Genomic DNA, 11,920 nt, shown 5'->3' on the forward strand with positions numbered 1-11,920 from the left:
GGGGGGGGGGGGGCAAAAGACAGGGAGATCTTGGCAAAAACCTTATGTGCAGTTTTTCGCTATTGGATTGACCAGACAGGGCAACAAAGCTGATAAAACAGGATTAGCAAAATTGCATTGTTGGATGTTATATGCTGTGTGACATGTACTACAGCAAAGGAATTTGGCAGGATTAACCTGCAGAGGATAAAGATGTACCAGACAAGAGGGCTGAATTAATAGACTGCTGTGACCAAAGCAAGGAAATCTATTTGCATGGGATATTAAAGGCAGTAATAACCTTGCGGGGTGGGGTTGCAGTTGATGTCCCCAGTCCTGTGGAGATCCCAAGCCCAAATCCTGCTCGCTGCACGAAAACTCGGTGTGCAAAAACCAGCTTGTTGGCACAGTTTTTCATAACACTTTCCCGTTTCTAAATATATAAAAAAAAAATGCTAATTCCTAGGCAGGATTATCTGCGTTACTGGGTTTTTTTGTGTTGGTGGTTTTTTTTCCCCCAAACTGAGAAGTTTATTTTCCTGCTTATAGGGGATGAGATTCTTCTCCTAATAAACTAGTGTCATCCTCAAGTAAATATTTGGTTTTGTGGTTTTCCTTGGAGCTCCTAGACCCAGTCAGCTGGACGGCATGAGGGAATGCAGTTCCCTAGCTGCTGGTTACTCAGCTGTTTAGGAAATTGTACACTTACATATGCATAACCTAGCTGCGATTGTAAGAAAGCTTTCCAACCACATAGCATTAAAGGACATGAAAGCTGTTGCCAGTAGATAACTGAATAAAATCATACTGAGTAAAAATGGGAGAATACTAACAATTCAGCTCAGATGTACTCTGAGACTACATCAGACTATTTGACTGAGCAGGTAAAGAAGCAGAAAACCAGCCTCCATCTCTGGTATATTAAGGGGAGAGAAGTAGATTAAGTGTTCATTTCTCACTTGTACAACATATAATACTGGTTTTTACTTGAAAATACTTTAAAATTTGTTTCTTTCAGGGAGAAAGCAATGCACATACAGTAGCCTGCTTTTTTTAAGTAGTCTGATATACTTCAGCACAGATTGCATGAAAGGTTTCAGAAGGATTTAAACAACCTTGAGAACGGCTCATATAATTTGTTATTCTTTTCCCACGCACAGTACTAGTGGCAGACTTTAGTGTTCCCAGGGAACAGAGAACATACAAAAAGTATTTGGTGTTACTCTGTGTGTGACACAATGTGCTTCGTCAAGTGTGCTCTGTGCCGCTGCACGTGGTTAAAGATCTGCTCTGGGGAGACGATTCACCTTCATCCAGCATTATCGTGTCAGCACTGAACAGCACCAGCCACAACACAAGTTCAGCTTTCAGGCTTTTCCTCTCAGGGTTGAAAGCTGAATAATAGATACGCATAAAATATAAATACATTGGTTTCTCCAACGTGTTAAAATTCCAGAAACTGCTCTTTAAATAAAAGCTCTGTTAGTACAACATGACTGAGACTTTACAAGTGTGTGTACATGCATGGGTGTCAAGAAATTTAGCTCCATTTCCTACAGTGACTGAATTATGTAACCTGTCTCTCTGGGATATCATCTGTTAGTGCGTATGTTAATCACTCTTCTGCCCAGGGACTAAATGTGACCACATCTCCCTTCTCTGCAGGGGAAAGACGATGCATGAAGTTTCCTTTGGATTAAATTGGGCAGTGGGCATGGATGGGAGAGCACTTCATTCATTGTCAGTGTCAGAAGTTTTGCCGCCACATCTCTAACCCATTTCAGGAGAACTGTTAAAACTCAGCAGTTACTCCCTGGACGTTTGCTAGGCTTCACATCACTTTCTTTTTGTCTGGTTTGCTTAAGGACTCCTGCAGTGGGTCCTATCCCAGGGACAGCCCTGAGCTGATTCACAGAAACTCTGCTTTCTTTTGGGTTTTGGTTGCTGAGTAAAGTTTGTAATACACAGGATGAAGTTTATTATTTCCTTATGTTTCATACGTGCCTAGATGAATTAGCCCAATAAGGAGTTGTTGGTAACACCTTAAGAATGACCTATTTCAAGCAAGTCATTGTACCACCTATGGAGCATTTTGAGAGGAATCACAGAGAAGCCTATGTTCCTTGCCATCTTTTTTTGTCTGCTTGAAAAGCTGCAGGACTGCCTGGACCCATGCCTTCCCCACGGCCCTTCCTGTAGTGCTGCAGCATTACAACACTGAACTTTTGTGCTGCCTGAGAGACACACTGCGTGCAGGCTGTGATGGTCAGCGCGCTCACCAGCATCAGCCCTGCACAGGCGAAGGAGATTTCTTTTTCCCTTGACCAATTCAAATGTCCCAGAATCTGTAACTCCCAGTGTGATTTTAAAAGAAGATCAGCTTTCCTGGTCAGCAGCAGGTTGTGTTCCTCAGCTTCTATGAGATCCTGAGGGATGGGCGCTTCACAGGGGAATCAAAGGCTGCAGACCAGGGCATTCATGGGTCCTGGCAGGACTTCTGTGGGGTGCGTGCACCTTCCTGAATGCCAACACACTGGGCAGCTTCTGGGAACAGACCATGCACACTCTGGTGCCTCACCCACCTTGGAGGAGCGGACAGGGTGCAAGTGTGAGGGTTAATGGTAGTGTCATGCTTGGGAAGCCAGGCGGTCCCTGAGGCACCGCTCTCCTTTTGACAACGTCCTGGGATCTGTGAAAAAGCAGCCTGCTTCTCCCGTGTCTCTGAGGGCTTGGCTGAGTTTCTAGGTTGCTTCCCCTGCCTGCAAGCCTCCATCCCTCTTGAGATGAGTGCAGGAAATGAGTAGCAGGATTGCAGCTGTACGTATTACCGGCATCACACTGCAGGGTACACCTCTGCGAAGCGGTAAATCTTGAGTGCAGAGCCAGTTTGCCACTTTTATTTCTTTTTTTCCCTTGGAGACAGGCACCCTTCATACTTCTGTATTTTAAACAGGCAGGGGTATATAACCTGTGGGATTGATGGATCTAACCCTGTCTATTTGCTTTCCAGAATGCAGCGATGTGGAAGATGGACCCCAGAGGAGGGCAGAGCATGGAGGAGCCCGGCCAGGGGAGCCCGACCAGGGGGCCCCCTCAGGTGCCGTGCAGCAGCTGGTGTTGTGAATCAGGCCGTCACCAGTCGGAGAACGGCTACTTCACAACACCAGGGTCGCACCGCACCACGTTTCAACCGCTGGCCAGAGAGGAGCCGAGGATCCTGCAGGCAGGCAGGGGATGTGGAGCACCTCCTGGCTGCCTCTGCCCAAGCCCAGACCTGCAAAGGTAATCAGGTGCTCAACTCCTATTTAGGCACCAGCCTCCCACTGAAGTCTGAAATAGAAGTTAGGCCCCTAAATATCTCTGTGGGTCTGGCCCCGAGACCCTGCCTTGCTGTGCAGTGCAGAGCAGTGCTGCAGCAGGCACAGGGCAGTGCTGTCAGTGACACAGTCACTGCCTGTTTGCATGCCATGTGAATGTTAAATAACAGGTAACTTTTATTAAGCTGTGGTAAATAGTAAAAAAAAAAAAAAAGCCTCTGCATGCTCCATGTGTAGTTTTCCCTGACAGTCATGTTTGTGGGTCTTGCCTGTGACTTGTCCTAATTCCTTCCCTATCTAGACACCTGATCACATGTTCTCTGTAAAACATTCTGTACATACCAGGAAAGAAGCCAGACTCCTTGGAAATGACACCAAAACAGCCCTAGGTGTGTTGTAATGAATGAAAAAACACTAAAAATAAACAGTGGGGTTGTCCAGAAGTGGTACCAACAGCTGCTGTCCTTAAAATGGAGAAAATGTTTGATTTTGGATTGCTTAAGCAACCCCTCATAAATTAATAGGTGTAGAGGGACAGCAAAGCACACTCAAACGGACCCTGTCTGGAGTGGCCCTGTAACACGTGCCATACGTTTCAGGTCTGAAATGCAGGCTCTTCCCTGCCTCCTCCCTTGTACCACAGTGCCAGTGTGATGTTAGTTTGAGGGCAGCAGCTACAGCAGAGTGCTTTCCACCCAAAACCGGGTCATGTTCATGGAGGTCAGCGCAAAGTTTAAGTCAATCTTCTAAGTCAAACTGAAATGCTGTTCAGTTTCGATCTCTGAAAGCAGCCATCTGCTCTTGGACTCGGGAGGGGGTTTTCTCTGGTGGGTTTTCCCTTCCTCCCACCCCCAAGATGGACTGGCTGTATGCTTTGGCTGGCTGTTCTCTTGTATGACATGAAACACTGGATATGTCTAAAGCAAGGAGTGGAGAAATGCAGAGAACAAACTATCAAGGTAACGTAGAACTGATGAGGGATTTTTTGAAAGTTTTCTTTGTTATCTTAACTCATCTGATTGAAGCTGGCAGTAAAAATTAATGAAATGCCATCCTGGGTGTATGATTGCTGGCAGGAAGTAGACATGGGGGAGGGCCAGGATATACACAATATCAAAAATAGTATGGGACAGCCTGGAATAGCAAACGAGACAAAGGTGGTTACATTAGACCCAGCCTAATCTTTCTGTTCAGCTTGGCTTCCCACAGAAGTAACCCTGAATTCCCTTCACAGCAAAAAGTCCACAACCAACACCATGAACAATGTTAAGAGATGTATGGGAGGCTCACTTGTATATTAGGAGAGGTCAGCCTGTTGATACAGGCTTGCATTGGCTTTTTTCATCGATTAGAGGAAAAAGCAAGACTCCGTTTCTAGTTCAGGGACTATGGCAAGGAGAGTATGAATTTGTCAACCCAACATGCAAGAAGTCTGTTTTATTAAACTTGTTCTCTGCTGACACAAACCCTGTGCTCTGTGTGGTAGTCTCGTTCATTATAACCTTGTTTTAAAGCTTGATACCTTTCATTCCAGGGTTTGTTTCATGGGGTAAAATACACATTTCTTTAGAAACAGGAGGTGACAATGAAATAGCCCCAATAACCCCAGCTTATGCACCAATTTAGATGAGCAGCTGTTCATAGATAGAACTAAACATTGTTTCATCTTCTATTGTGAGCCAGAAACCTCTTTGACCTATTCAGTTTCTGTTGGTAAATACACATAACATTTGAAATAGGTTAATGCTTAATATCCACTGCCGGGTGACCTGATAGACTGTCTCCATACTTCTCCAAGTATGATATGTGGAGACAGGTCATTTTCAGTGCCCTTTGTTAAAGAATTTCTCTGGAACATCACACTTCAGAGATACCTTTCGGGCATTTATTCCCTGTTTCTAACTTGAATCCATCACACTTTATGCTGTTCTAACGTGACTTCCTAGCAAATTAATGGATGCCATAATGTAGTACTGCTACTGAAAATCAAGCACTCATGCTTGTCATTAAGGACCCTGATCGAGTCATCTCATGAGGTAGATCGCAGGCTGAATAGCCGACCATCAGCTTCAGGTGATTGAAGCAATTTCTGTTTGCTCCCTTCAGCAGTTAGAAGTACTTGATGTTAACATGTGCCGCATTGAAAGGTGAATGCACTAAATAAATAGTTTGATACCAGTTAAATTTGTGTGAGTGGTATTCTTAAATAAGCACCTACAGTTCGTGGTCATGTCAACCCCAGTTCTGGCTGCTGAGTTTGAAAAACAGGGGCTCACCAGGTTTCTGGGTAGCCCCCAAAATGGGAGGCCCTTGTAGTCTGTGGGTGTGCCTGGAGAGCTTTCTGGTGCTTTCCAGATCCTTTCTCCTACTTGTGTACTATTATCAAAACTGGTACTTTGCCCCCCCAAAATACCCAATTAGAATTGTTGAAAGGCCTAATTTTATAATCTTAATAAAACACTGTGATCAGCGGTGGGGGAAAAAAAAAAAAAAAGTCTATCAAAGCTGAAATGCTGGGCTGTAATCTCTTGTGAGATTTTTATATTCTTAAAGGGCTGTTATTCCAAAAGTGCTTTTTGTATTTAAGCAAATAATATTTAATTTCACCCTTGAACCCTTTAAAATCTAAATCTGATGGGTTTATTTTCTCAGCGCGCATCCACTTAGTACTACGGCTGTTCTTCAGTTATTTTGAATGGCTGTCTTTGTTTCCTTCCCAGGCTCACCAGCAGTGCACGTAGCACTTCAGAGAGTAGCATCCTTGTAAATTTTGTTCTCTTTCCCTTGCATGCAGAAGCCAAGCTGACAGGCACAGTAGGGCTCAGCATCTCTCACTTTCTGTGTTCGCACGCACGCTGCTTTGTTATCGCGGGGTTCCTCATGAAAAGTGCCATTAACGGATTTCCTTTTTGTCTCTTTAATTAGGCTTCCTTTTTGGCAAACAACTAATATGAAATTAAAATGATATTTCAGGCAGCATTGCAAAGCAAACAGTAGGTGGGACTGAATTTTGGTACCCACAAACCTGAGTCAGGTTTTCTTTCAGTGCTCTAACAGCATCTCAATAGGAGGGAGAAAATACAGAAACAGTCTCCAGGCATCTTAAGTGAGCAGTGAGCAGGAGGTGACGCTAAGAAGGAAGAAAAGGGGCTGTTCACAGCTACCGTTTTAAAAAAAAACAAAGTAGGATTTTTGATAGGAAGGCTGATCAGATTAAATAACCTATGAAACTCCCATCTGTTTATCCTGTGCTTGGTACTTTGAAATAATTTCTGAGGGACTTGTGCTTTATCCAGCACATAGCAAAAATGGCCAGAGGCAAAGAAAGGAGGAAAACTGGAAAAAAGGCAAAATGAACAAAAAGGAGCTGGGAAGGAAAGGGACAGTGTCCCTGCAGCAGACTGAGGCTGTGAGGCTGGTCTGCCTCACCACAGCTGCCCATGGTGCCAGCAGCAGTAAGCAAGGCAACAGCAAAACCACAAGCCAGAGAGCAAGCGCTACTCAGCTGATGGCACTGAGTGGACATTAGCTCGCTGTGGGTGAAGCAGCTGTGAAATGTAGGTCTTGGGCAGCAGAGATGTTGTGCTACCTCAGCAGCTGATTTCCATAGCTCTGCATGCATTGCTGTAAGGTGATGGCTCTGCAGTGCAGCATGCCTGGTGATGCCCAGCTCAGTCACCATGTAGTAATTGACTGATAGCAATCTTTACAGTTCACAAATGCAAGTATATATTTCAGATACATATTTTTAGAAAAATACATATAGTCCGCCCAGTATAGGGCCCAGTCAGGCCTCAAGCATGCACTTGGAAGGGGCCGAAACATCCCCATTGTGCAATGAAGTAGCACCACAAAGAGCATAAAAATTATGAAGGCTAAATAACCATTTCACTCAAAGGTTGATAAGCAACAGAAGAGAGTAAGCAGTCTCTGAAGATCACATAAGCTACTCAGAGCAGTTTTAAAACCCATCTAAGGAGATTCTTCCTGCTTAAAAGCCAAAGCAAGAGACTGCCATGTCGTACTCCTTATGTTTATGTATATGGGAAATTCCAAAAATTATTATGCTTCTTTGACAAACAGTTGCCTCTGACCTTTAACAAGAGTAACTGCATGTGCCTCAATAAATGAGTTTTTACATTGCATTTGATTAGCCCTAGTCCTCCAACCATGCATTAGCAGGAAAGAGCTGCCCACACATGCAAGCTTAATGCATGCAGCTCTTGAATTCAGAGACCATTTTGAAAACGATAGGCAAAACCACCCAGACAGAAGCTCTCTGATGCCCACTTCATGCCAGGAATACTCTGCTTCCAGGGGTACACGGGCACTGTGCTGGGTGCTGGCAGGGAGGCTGGGACCGGGCACCCACCCCCGTGCCATTGCAGCTTCATCACTCCGCTGCTCTGGGCAGAGAGTCTGGGGCAGGTGCTCAGGATGGGCTGGTTTGTTTCTGTGCTGGGACAGCACAAAAAAGCAGAACTGGGAAGAGACCTAAGGCTTGTATTAATACTTTGAGTGTGTGGCACTGCCAAGATTCAGCTAAAGCTTTTGGCAGTTTGGGAAGAAAAGCGCAATTCTAGAGAAAAGCTCTGGCATATGTCAAAAATTCAACATGCAAATACATTGTCCCCCATGGTTATTAAGCTGACTAAACCTGTATTTTAAGTCCTTCCTTTGCATAGGGGTCTCATGCCCTGAACTCTCCACCCTGGTCTCCCTGCCATTTGGGATGTATAGCTCTAGGTAGCACATGTGTCCCTGGGCTCTCCAGGAGAGCCGGCAGCTCCTCCATGTGAATAGCAGCCGTGGACTGAAGCGGCTGCTAACGCTGCAAACTGCATTTTTCATTTCCAAAGTTCTGGCTGAATTTCATCGCCACAGAGACGCCAGATCTGGAGGAGGTCTGAGGAGGCAGCACTTTGTGCTGGTTTTACCTCGCCCTGCTGAGGTCATGTCCACAGGAGGGAGGTAGTGATGGGCACCCACCCAGCTGCTCCCCTCCCCAAAGCCTTCCCTGATGGCCAAGGCAGGGGTAGGTGCCCACCACCCTCAACTGATAAAAGAGCGGGACAGTCTTCTGGAACTGCTCGCCCTGTACGCCCAACAGCCCTATTCCTTGCTGAATGGCAAAAGGTTTTAGCACCAACAACCTACAGGGGTTTTACATGGCTATTTTTTATGATGTAAAAATACTGGTTTCCACAGTAACAGCCACGTGGGCCGGCACTTACCCCAACTCTGGAGATACATTGCAGGAGACTCTCAGAGAATAAAAAGCCCCGCATGGCCCGGGAACTGCTGCACACCAGCAGGGTGTTTCTAGGGGAAGCTCTCTTGCTCTCCATAACCTCTCCCTTCACTAGATTTCAATATATCTAGTTTATTATTTTATTGTTCCACATAAACTTTTGTTGTTGTTCTACCTTAGGGACCTCCAGAGAGACCCGTAACACAACAGCATCTCTCACATCAGCTGCAGTGTGTGCTAAATCTCTGGTGAGAAGCAGCAGCTCTTTTCCTCGAGGAATGGTTTTTGATCTCTTCCCACTTCCAGCTAGTCTCAACCTAAAAGTATTGAATTGCATTCTGATGGCTGTGTTGCTGAAAAAAAGCCCTTCTAGTTTTGTTACTTGAATTAAAAGCATACTGTCTTCAAGCCTTGAATTCCAAATGGCAGTGTCTTTGCTGCCTAATGACAAGGTAAGGGAAGCAGAGCTCGTGACTGCTCCCAACAGCATGTGCCAAGGGAACAGCATCAGTCATCCTGTCATGGGGGAGAAGTGTCTGCTGTCAGGGAAAAGTAACCTAGAAATTCCCCCCCACCCCCCAGGAATGTGATGGTGTGCATGCAGGCAGCTGTCTGCAGTGAGAGGTGGTGCATGTCCTGGAACCCATGCAAGAATAACCCCAGGGCCAGGGCAGCCAAAATGAACTTTCCATGCTCTGGACTGCAACAGGTGGCCCAGTCGTGGGCAGGTTTGGGTGGATTTGGCTTGGTTTAACCCACGTGAAAGGAAAGCCCACCTAGTTGGGGTTGCTTTTTTTTTGCCTTTGTAAACGAAGTAGCTATATTTGTGCTGGGGAAAGGGGAGATGTTAGCCAAAAAGCCTCCCTGTCCCTGCCGGGAGGAGCGAGCAGCTTTCCAGCAACCTAATACCATTAACACAGATGCCTCTGACACTGTGCAGCCAAGCAGCCCACTCAGCCCCTGCCCTTGGCTGCCCGTGTCCCATACACATCACAAAATCAGGCACCTTCACCGGCACTGCAGCATCATTCACAGGAACTGAAGACTTAATCCCTCAAAGCTAAGCCCCAGAAAAATACCAGATTGCAAAATACAGATGTTTCATAGTGACTGAAACACTCAGTGACCAAGAAAACCCTCACACAAGCTTTCTTTTTTAATAAAGCAAACTGCACTGTCTTGTCATGTGAATTAATATCCCTGCAGCATGGCTTTGTGTATTTATTCCTTGCTGATGTTGCTTTTGATCACTACTAGATGAAAATGAAATCTCAGATGCTTCGGGGCTACTGTTAGGACAGATTCAATGAGATGAAAACCCATTTCAGGAAATACCACTGAAGCCAGTTTTTGTTTTAATTTCCAGGGACACACAGGGCTCCAATTCCCTGGACATAGGAGGAATTACAGTCAAAGAATGGCACACTGAAAAGACACATCAAAAATCTGTCCTTCCAACCTACAAAAGCAAATGTCATTCAGAGGTGTTGCTGTTATCCCCCTCAGTCACAAGACTTTTCCTTTTGAGAGCAATATTTGGGGAATCCAAGTCCCTTTCTTCACAGGCTTTTTGAAGCGGTCTCTGAGCACAGACAAGTCCAGGACTACAGCCAGTGCTGTAGCACCATGGCACTCTCTCTACATGCTGGTCCCACAGCCTCTGTCCAACAGAACAGACCATCAGTCTGCCCCATCCATCCTGTCTCCAGGTTACTCAAAACCTCACCTCGGTGACTGACTTTCAGCCTGGCTCATGGCTTTGCAGGCAGGTCCCCAGCTGAAGGCATCACCCCTCGCTTGGGGTGCATGGGGATCTTATCCCTGGCTAAGGTCCTCTTCTCACTCTAATATGGGATAACCTTCTTTCTCTTGTTGTGTTTATATCCCCATGTCCCCATCTGGAAGGTGTACCTGGCTGGGGAGGTGGTATCAACATCAGATAAGGCATGAGATGCTCCTGTTACTCAACACTTGTAATTACACAAACAGCCTAAGGCAAATAGTGCCAGACCACATGATTTATGCTGTGTAAATCACTGCTTTTCACAATCTGCTTGGTTCAAACCTGACATCAATCAGTTTAACCTACATCTGAAGAATTGAGTCTCTTCTTGTGATTTAAGCACATGAATGGAATCCACCAAAGTCTCATAGTTAGATCTGGTCAGGAAAAAAACCTGACTTTTCCCCATACATTCATAGAAGGAAAAATCCATATTTGGAAATAGTTTAATTTAAAAAGTCAGACACTCTGTTACTGAACATAACCCAGATTAACAGTAACAAACTCCAGGATTTTCTCAGAGGGAAAAAAAAATTCCAAACCACTTCAATATGAAATTTTTCCTATAAAGATTAGCATTAAGTGGGGAACAGCAAAACTTCTGCCTACACCAGCCTCTCCTCACAGCTCAGTGGCAAGGGTCTGGGTGCCCTGAGTGTCTCCTGCAAGGGCATAGGGTGGGCAGACACAGCTCTCTCCTCCTGACACTCCTGCTGTGCCAAAGGGGGCTTAAAAGGCCAAGAAATTTGGCCCCTTTCAGATTGTCTTTCAGCATTTCTCCAGTTTTATCCACATATGCCTCACACATAGCACAGCGGGATTATAACACAGAGCAGGGTTTTCTATACACTCATACAAGTAATAATAAAAAGCCCCCACCTCCTCTGGGTGTCTCACAGAAACAGATTTTAAAGCCCTCATGGTCTACAGACAGGGACAGAGTCTACAAAGAGGCTGGAAAAATGCCACCACCACGTTGCAAGGAAGGGAGGAGCCCTCTGATACTCTGCAGCCCAAAACTGAGTCTCAGCCACCTGCACCACCGTTTTGGCTCAAGTTTTGATCTTGATGGCCATGCCTCTCCAAAGACTTACAGATTAGAGAAGTTAACAAATTCAGTTTGATGCCATATACGCCCAAAAACTTTGTAGCAAGGAAACAGACCTTGGACCTAACTAATGTTCTTAATAAGACCAAATGAAGCCCTCCACCATGTGTGAGGCTCACTGGAGCCATGTTTCTATACACAGACCAACATCAGTCATCTGCAGTATGAATACAGTAATGCAAATATACTGGTGAAGAGATTCAAGAATTAAGGAATAAAAAACCGTGTACCTTCCTCCTGTCTAAAACTGTAGGTTGGGAGAGGAGAAGATAGCTGAGAAGAGTCTCAATGCCTCTGTGAAGCAAAAAAAGTTGTGTTCATTTAAATTACCCTGTGAGGGAGCACAGCAGCCTGGGTGAGTCTCCTGCTCCTGCTCCTCACCCATGGCAGGGTGTTGTTTCAGCACAGAAAAATACCAGCCCAGATAGGAATTTCTGAAACTCTCCATCAAGTCTTTCCTCTTCCCCAGATAACCTGAGCTC

General features: G+C 45.4%; 1 long non-coding RNA gene across 1 annotated transcript in view; it reads left to right on the forward strand.

The window, feature by feature from the left end:
* The window catches only part of LOC113477391, a 65,821-nt gene extending 61,057 nt beyond the window's left edge, over positions 1-4,764 (forward strand). The window contains exon 3 of the long non-coding RNA XR_003397888.1: positions 2,990-4,764. This is a non-coding gene — a long non-coding RNA (uncharacterized LOC113477391). The remainder of the gene's footprint in view (positions 1-2,989) is intronic.
* Positions 4,765-11,920: the final 7,156 nt, after the last annotated feature.

This window comes from Athene cunicularia, assembly GCF_003259725.1.
Source record: "Athene cunicularia isolate RWA chromosome 2 unlocalized genomic scaffold, athCun1 chr2_part1, whole genome shotgun sequence".
Classification (NCBI taxonomy): domain Eukaryota; kingdom Metazoa; phylum Chordata; class Aves; order Strigiformes; family Strigidae; genus Athene; species Athene cunicularia.